This window comes from Arachis duranensis, chromosome 1, assembly GCF_000817695.3.
Source record: "Arachis duranensis cultivar V14167 chromosome 1, aradu.V14167.gnm2.J7QH, whole genome shotgun sequence".
NCBI lineage: Eukaryota > Viridiplantae > Streptophyta > Magnoliopsida > Fabales > Fabaceae > Arachis > Arachis duranensis.
The window spans coordinates 104,429,602-104,437,499 of NC_029772.3; positions in this window are offsets into that span (position 1 = coordinate 104,429,602).

Genomic DNA, 7,898 nt, shown 5'->3' on the forward strand with positions numbered 1-7,898 from the left:
AGTGGGAGAGAGAAAGTGAAAGGAAAAATGAGAAAAAGGGAAAGATATGAGTGGGTGTGGATAGTTTGGTAGAGATAGAGAGATGGCCACGTCACCCCTAAAAGATCTTTCTCTCTGAAACCACCAAAATATCCCAATCTCTCTCTCTCTCTGTCTATCACTCAAAATAAAATTGATGCAGGATGCTCTATTTTCGAACCCAAAATACTTTTGGCCATCAAAATCAAGAGTCCTTCCTTGTGCAGTTCCAACCAATTACCAAGCTATGCTTTGACACATGTTATTGCCACTTGACAAATGCCTTTCTTTTTTCTTTTTTCGATTCATGTATCTCATCACAATTTTTTATAAAACAAATTAGGTTTTTCGTTAGTGATTAGTTTTCGTGGTTAATTTTTTTTTATGGAAAAAATTTTGGTATTTTTTTGAGAAATGGGATTATTTAATATAATTACAGATGGTAGATTTTATAGAAGAAAAGTTAACACGTGAAGGACATGTTACAATACGTGGGAGGCGTGTTGGACACATGGCTGGTCAATACGTGGAGGATATGTTAGACACGTGGCAACATATTGACCACTACGTAGGGAGCGTGTTGCATCATATGGGAGTGTGTTAAATAATTTACACAATATTATAATACACTTTAAATATCAATATTCAACTAAAATATTATCTCTCTTTCTATATTAAAAATAATTTCTGAGTTTTCGTTAATTTATACATATGCATTTTGACCAGTATGATACATAAAGTAAAGGTAAAAACATTAAAGCAATTATTGAATCAATCAAATTAATACGAATTTATTTATCAAAAATAGGTTTCATAAAAAGTTTTTACTCGTCAATGAACATTAAAAGGAATTTAATCAATAATTAGTCATAAAAATAATTAAACTTTTTTATAATAATATAATCACAATTTTTTATAAACACTAAATTTATATTCTTATTAGGTAATTAATTATTAATTGATTTTATATATCATATAATATTATTTTACTAAACACTACTAATGTTTTTTATCAATATTAAATGTTACTTTTATTTTGCGTTCCCAAATATTTGAATGTCAAAACATTTATCAAAATATTTTTTTCTATGTTTAGCTCATTGAAAATATGTTCGTTATTCGAAGTTTTTCTTGTAGAATTTATAGTCGAAGTGCGGTGAGCGATTCTTCAAAAGATGGCTCAGATGAAGATATTGAGATCTGCTCCACTGGGATGTCCTCCTCCGATACAGGTTCTGGAAAATGCTCTTCCATGGGCTCAGGCTTAGGGTCCGCCTGATCCGCAGGCTAATCAGGATGCTGGTGAGGCACCGGCCCATCATGAAACGGGTGAAATGGAGCATCTGGGTGGAGCCACTGCAGTGGAAACTCATGGGGCATGTCGGGGTTAAACTGTGAAGTGTCAACCGGGTGATGGAAGGGATGATCACGCAGAATGTACATACGAGTCCTAATCTCCGCAGCTACTACATAAAACCGATGTTGTACAATATCCTCGTATATATAGGGAGGGTCCATCTCGTAAAATATAACTCCGGCCTCCATCTGAAGGGGAGGAAGAAAAGGGGTAAGAGAATCGTAAAACCCTCTAACCTTCCGGCCTCGATTTCTTGCGATCCGTAACTCCAATAAAAAATCTAATCCGGTAAAAGTGTTCGTATCTTCCTCCTCTACGTGTTGGCGTTACTTTTGTTCGGTGGAAGTCGACGGTGACGTAGCTCCCCTACCCCTTGAGTTTGGCCAACTGGAGTTCTACGAGGCACGGAGGATTCCGAGCGTTTTTCCCTTCAGCAGCTCGGTCAGGAAGCTTCTCCGGAGTTTCGAGTATTTTGATTTCGTACAAAAGTATGATTTTGATAAATTTTCACCGACTAAATGATATTTGATAAGTGAATTGATGTTTGGATTGAGTGTTATTGAAATTTGATTGCATTTCATGTTGAATTTTGTTGATATATTGATATTTTGATGAGGTTGTGTTTCAGTCAGCTCGAGAATGGATAAAATTTTAAGTTAATATTTTGATAAAAAATAAAACAGGTTTTCGGTCTCGTTGGAGGACAAGAAATTAGTTTGAAAATTTTATTTTGAAGGATGTCATTTTATTTTATAAAAAGACTGAGGTTATGTTTATAATTATAAACTAAGTTTTGAAAAAAAATGCTATTTTGAGTTTTTATTCAAAATTACTCTCTATATTAAAATAAATTATTTTCATCAAAGATAAATTATATTGTGAAATGATACAAAGGAGAAGAGGAAGAACGAAAAGTAAAGGAAAGAAAGATAATTAAAGGAATCTCTGTCATAGGAGAGCAGAGAATAAAGATTAAAGAATATATTAACTAAAAGGATCTCTGCCACAGGAGAGCAGAGAACAAAGATTAAAGGAATATATTAATTAATGAAATGACTGCCACAGGAGAGCATATGTGATATTGTTTGGGCCTTAGTGCCAAATGTAAAGTGAGGACGCCCACACACTGAGAACTGTTTTCCAGATGTACGCTTATTGATTTAGAAAGTCACACTGTATGCGGCCTAGCCGTACGACTTATAAGCACATTGTATGCATCTGGAAAACTATATCTGGGACTCGTGCCCAGGTAATGTCAGGAGTGGGTAGGCAACCGACACATGAGCTCATGGCCTGCGTTAGGAATAGACATGCATCATCCTTGTTGCGCATTTGCATTTTATTTGACACTGTGAAATTGTTTATGATTGTCTTCTTGTGTTTATACATTCCTTAATATTATTCTGAATTGTGGTGACTAGATATTTCTTTGTGACACTTGCATATTTCGTTGTGAATTACTTGAACTGTAGTAACCCTGACTAAACTAACCACTCTCGACCCTACTAAGAACCTCCCAGTTCTTACCCCTTTTCTTCCTCCCCTTCAGATGGAGACTGGAGTTATATTTTACGAGATGGACCCTCCCTATATATACGAGGATATTGTATAGCATAGGTTTTATGTAGAAGCTGCAGAGATTAGGACTCGTATGTACATTCTGTGTGATCATCCCTTCCATCACCCGATTGACACTCCACAGTTTAACCCCGACATGCCCATGAGTTCCCACTGCAGTGGCTCCACCCAGATGCTCTATTTCACCAGTTTCATGATGGGCCGGTGCCTCACCAGCATCTCGATCAGCCTGCAGATCAGACGGACCCTGAGCCTGAGCCCATGGAGGAGCATTTTTCAAAGCCTGTACCGGAGGAGGACATCCCACTGGAGTAGATCTCAGTATCTTCATCCGAGCCATCTTCTGAGGAGCCACTCACCGCCTCTATTAGTGGACCGGCGAGTGCTGGTCAGACCAGTAGCACGAGTGCCAGTGCCCCTCCTGAGATTATAGAGATTTTTGATGATGTGGACGAGGATCCTGAGGAGTGTTCTGATGTGGTTGTGATCTCCTCTGACGATGATAGTTGAGGCCTGGGAGCTACGGTTGTGCCTTTTGATAGTTTTTTTTTTGACCCGAAGTGTTGGTTTGTACATAGTAGTATCTCTGAAAGGTTGTATGCTAACTCAGGATATATATATGTAAATACACGACAGTACCTGTATGCGTATGTATGGTCTATGCTATGTGTTATGATTATATATAATTCCGGCTTGTGTATGTTTAATTAGTTGTCCTCGCAAGTTTTCTTATAATAGTCTTTCCAAAAACTCGATAGTACGCTAACCCGATTACAGGCTTAATAATAAATAGTAAAAGTTTCATGTGAATAAGTTGGTGACACTTGATTTCTGGTATGATCATGACTTATTGGGAATTGGGTCGTTACAGTTAAAATTAAAGATACTTGTTAGAAAATAGATAAAAGAAAAGATTTGAAAAGGATATGATTTTAAAATTTTAAAGATTGAAATTTTCTTAACAAGAAAATACCAAACTTAAAATTTTTCAATCAAAATAATAAAATAGGACTAGTAATTCGAAAATTATATATAAAAAAAGAAAAAGATTTTGAAAAATTTTATAAAAGATTTTCGAAAAATATAAAAAGAAAATTGAAAAAGAATTTGTTTTGAAAAAAATTTAAAAAGATAAATTTTTGAAATTGAAATTTTGACTTGACTAACAAGAAACTACCAAATTTTAAAATTTTTTTACTAAGTCAATCTAAGGAATTCGAAAATGATGAGTAAATAAAGGAAAAGATATATTTTTTTTGAATTTAATGAGGAAAGAGAAAAATAATAAAAAGACACAAGACTTAACAATTTTGGATCAAAACAAAGAAAACAACCAAGAACACATTGAATGTCAAGATGAACACCAAGAACTAATTTTTGAAAATCTTTAAGAAAAAAAACACAAAGGACACCAAACTTAAAAATTTTTATACTTTGGACACTAATAATTCCAAAATGCACAAGAAAAACAAGAAAAGACACAAAACAAGAAAAACTAAATATCAAGCAAGGAAAATAAACAAGAATAACTTGAAGATCAAGAAAGAACAAGGAACATAAAACTCAAAAATATGAAGAATAAAAAGAGCATACAATTCGAAAAATTGAAAGAAAATAAAAACATGCAATTAACACCAAACTTAAAAAATGAAACTAAACTCAAACAGAAGACTCAATTATTAGTTTATTGGTTTTTTTTATCTATTTATTAAGAATTTTCGAAAAAAATCTAGAAAAAAAACAAGGATTTTAAAATTTTAACAAAAACAATAATAAAAAACTCAAAGAAAAATTAAAGATTAATAAAGAAAAATAAGATTTTTGAAAGATTTTTGAAAAGAAAATAAAAGACTCAAATTTAGTTACTCTAAACCAAAAGATAAATTTTTCCTAATCTAAGTAACAAGATGAACTATCAGTTGTTCAAACTTGAACAATCCCCGGCAACGGCGCCAAAAACTTGGTGCACGGAATTGCAATCACACCTTTGCAACTCCGCGCAACTAACCACCAAGTGCACTGGGTCGTCTAAGTAATAATTTCTTACGCGAGTAAGGGTCGATCCCACGGAGATTGCCGGCTTGAAGCAAGCTATGGTTATCCTGTAACTCTTAGTCAGGAAATTGGTGATAAAAATGATTTCGTTTGTAAAAAGTAAAAGAGCATAAAATGAATGATACTTGTTATTCAGTAATGGAGAACAGGTTGAGGTTTCAGAGATGTTCTGTCTTCTAAATCTCTGCTTTCATATTGTCTTCTTCTCCAAACACGCATGGCTTCCTTCCATGGCAAGGTGTATGTTGGTGGATCACCATTGTCAATGGCTACCATCCATCTTCTCAGTGAAAATGGTCCAGGTACGGTTTCTGTACGGCTAATCAACTGTCAGATCTCTTGTCTCGGATGAAAAATACCAGGCACAGCTACCGCAGGGCTAATCATCTGTTGGTTCTCACTTGTGTCGGAATAGGATCCCTTGATCCTTTTGCACACTGTCATTGCACCCAACAGTCGTGAGTTTGAAGCTTGTCACAGTCATCCCTTTCCAGATCCTACTCGGAATACCACAGACAAGGTTTAGACTTTCCGGATCTCAGCAATGCTGTCTATTGGTTCTAGCCTATACCACGAAGGTTCTAATCACGAATTTGGATGCTCTGTTGTCAGAAGAGGCGATGCGAATCCGTGGATCAGAAACCCAAGAGAATATACTCCGGCTGTCGTCCAATGACTACGTTGAACATCATGTAGACCGCTTTGTGGTTGTCAGGCACGCGGATCTTGGTTAAGCGAGTAACGAAGATAGTGGGTGATTGTCACAGGTCACCCCCTTCATTCTGACTTAACTGAATTAAGTACGAGAGTATATCTTGGAGAAGAAGTAGGCGTGAATTGAAAGAAAAACAATAGTACTTGCATTAATTCATGAGGAACAGCAGAGCTCCTCACCTTAATCTATGAGGTGTAGAAACTCCGCTATTGGAAAATACATAAGAACAAAATAGTCTAGGCATGGCCGAATGGCCAGCCTCCAAAAAGGGTTCGAAGAACTCCGAAAGGCCAAAGACTTCGAATACAATAGTAGAAACTGCTATTTATACTAAGCTAGTAAACTAGGTTTACAGAAAATGAGTAGATAGTGCAGAAATCCACTTCCGAGACCCACTTGGTGTGTGTTTGGGCTGAGCTTTGAAGCTTTCACATGCATAGGCCATCCTTGGAGTTAAATGCCAGCTTGGATGCCAGTTTAGGCGTTTAATTCCAGTTCTGGTGCCAGTTCCGGCGTTTTACGCCAGAAAAAGATCTCTGGTGGGCGTTTAGACGCCAGTTTCGGCCATCAAATCTCGAGCAAAGCATGGACTATTATACATTACTGGAAAGTACAAGATGTCTACTTTCCAAGGCAATTGAGAGCGCGCCAATTGGGCTTCTTTAGCTCCAAAAAATCCACTTCGAGTGCAGGGAGGTCAGAATCCAATAGCATCTGCAGTCCTTTCTCAGCCTTTAAATCAGATTTTTGCTCAGGTCCCTCAATTTTGGCCAGAAAATACCTAAAATCACAGAAAAGCACACAAACTCATAGTGAAGTCCAGAAATGTGATTTTTGCATAAAAACTAATAAAAATATACTAAAAGTAACTAAAACACACTAAAAGTAACCTAAAAACAATGTCAAAAAGCGTATAAATTATCTGCTCATCAGTCGGTATGCACCAAAGGGTAAGCCAAAAAGCGTGACAACCTCAAGCTGGCCTTACTTTGAAGAAAGTTTCTTTAAAACCATGGAACGAATCCTCGAAGAGATCGAAGATTTGCCGGTTTTGCACAGATCGAAAGGAAATGTACCCCTTTTTATGCTTACCCTCTCGGGAGGGATTTGTAAGTAAGAATAAGAAGAGAAAAACTTCGACGGAGGCCGGGGGATCCAGGTATCGTAAACAATCTCGAAGTACTGGGTGGCTGCTCAATTGTTCGGATGAAGTTGTGAGGGAGTAATGTCACACTGGTTTAAGAGGCCCATGACAAACGGAGAATAAGGAAGACGAACTCTCAGAACTGTGAACATGGGCTTGTACACCCACATCTAGTTGGGAACCCGGAGAGCCTCGAGGTTGAGTTGACAAACACGATTTTGGGGGCCTGGCACGAAAACATTATAGTTGGCTTCCTTGGGACCACCCTGACATAACGCCCCCGAATTGCGAAGCTCTTGTAAATCCTCCACAGTCACCCCAGAGAACGTGCTCGTGACGTCGATGGTACACTAGACGTAACGATTCACAGGAGGTTGCTGCACCATACCTACAGTGGGGCACCACTTATGTTAAAATCTCGGAAAGTCAGAAGCTCGAGTTAAGCCAAAACTAACACTAAGTTCTCTTACCTTATCACTATCCTATATTGCACTATTTTCAGGCCTAAATCCAAAAAGAGACACCTACGACACACTCCTAAGGGCTATATAACAGGCACTAGTTTCATGTAGGCAAAAGCAGTAGTAAAATGTAGCAGCAATGGCAAGATACAGTAGAAATGGCAAAAAGAAGCATCAAAGTGGAAAAATAAACATAAAAGAATGCTTACTTACCAATATCTGAGGTAAAAGAGGTTAAAATAAAAAATTGCAGTAGCACAAGATTCCAAACAGTATAGAGACGAACGTAATAAATTGTAGTGCATGAGGAAGAAGAAATGGCAAACGGGGGGTAGCAGTTGTGGAAGAGAGTGAAAAAGGGGAGTGAAAAGTGAAAGGGAGATATGAGTGGTAGGATGGTAACTGTTGAGGAAGAAGCGCGAAAGGACAGGGATAAAATGGACTTTTTCGCTTGCTTTCAAATCACTCGTAAAAGGCATTAAATGCTCTGGACACGAAAACCAAAACAACACCCCAAGTAACGCATTGGAGGCAGCTCACGCGCACTAGAGGCATGAATCCTGCAAACAG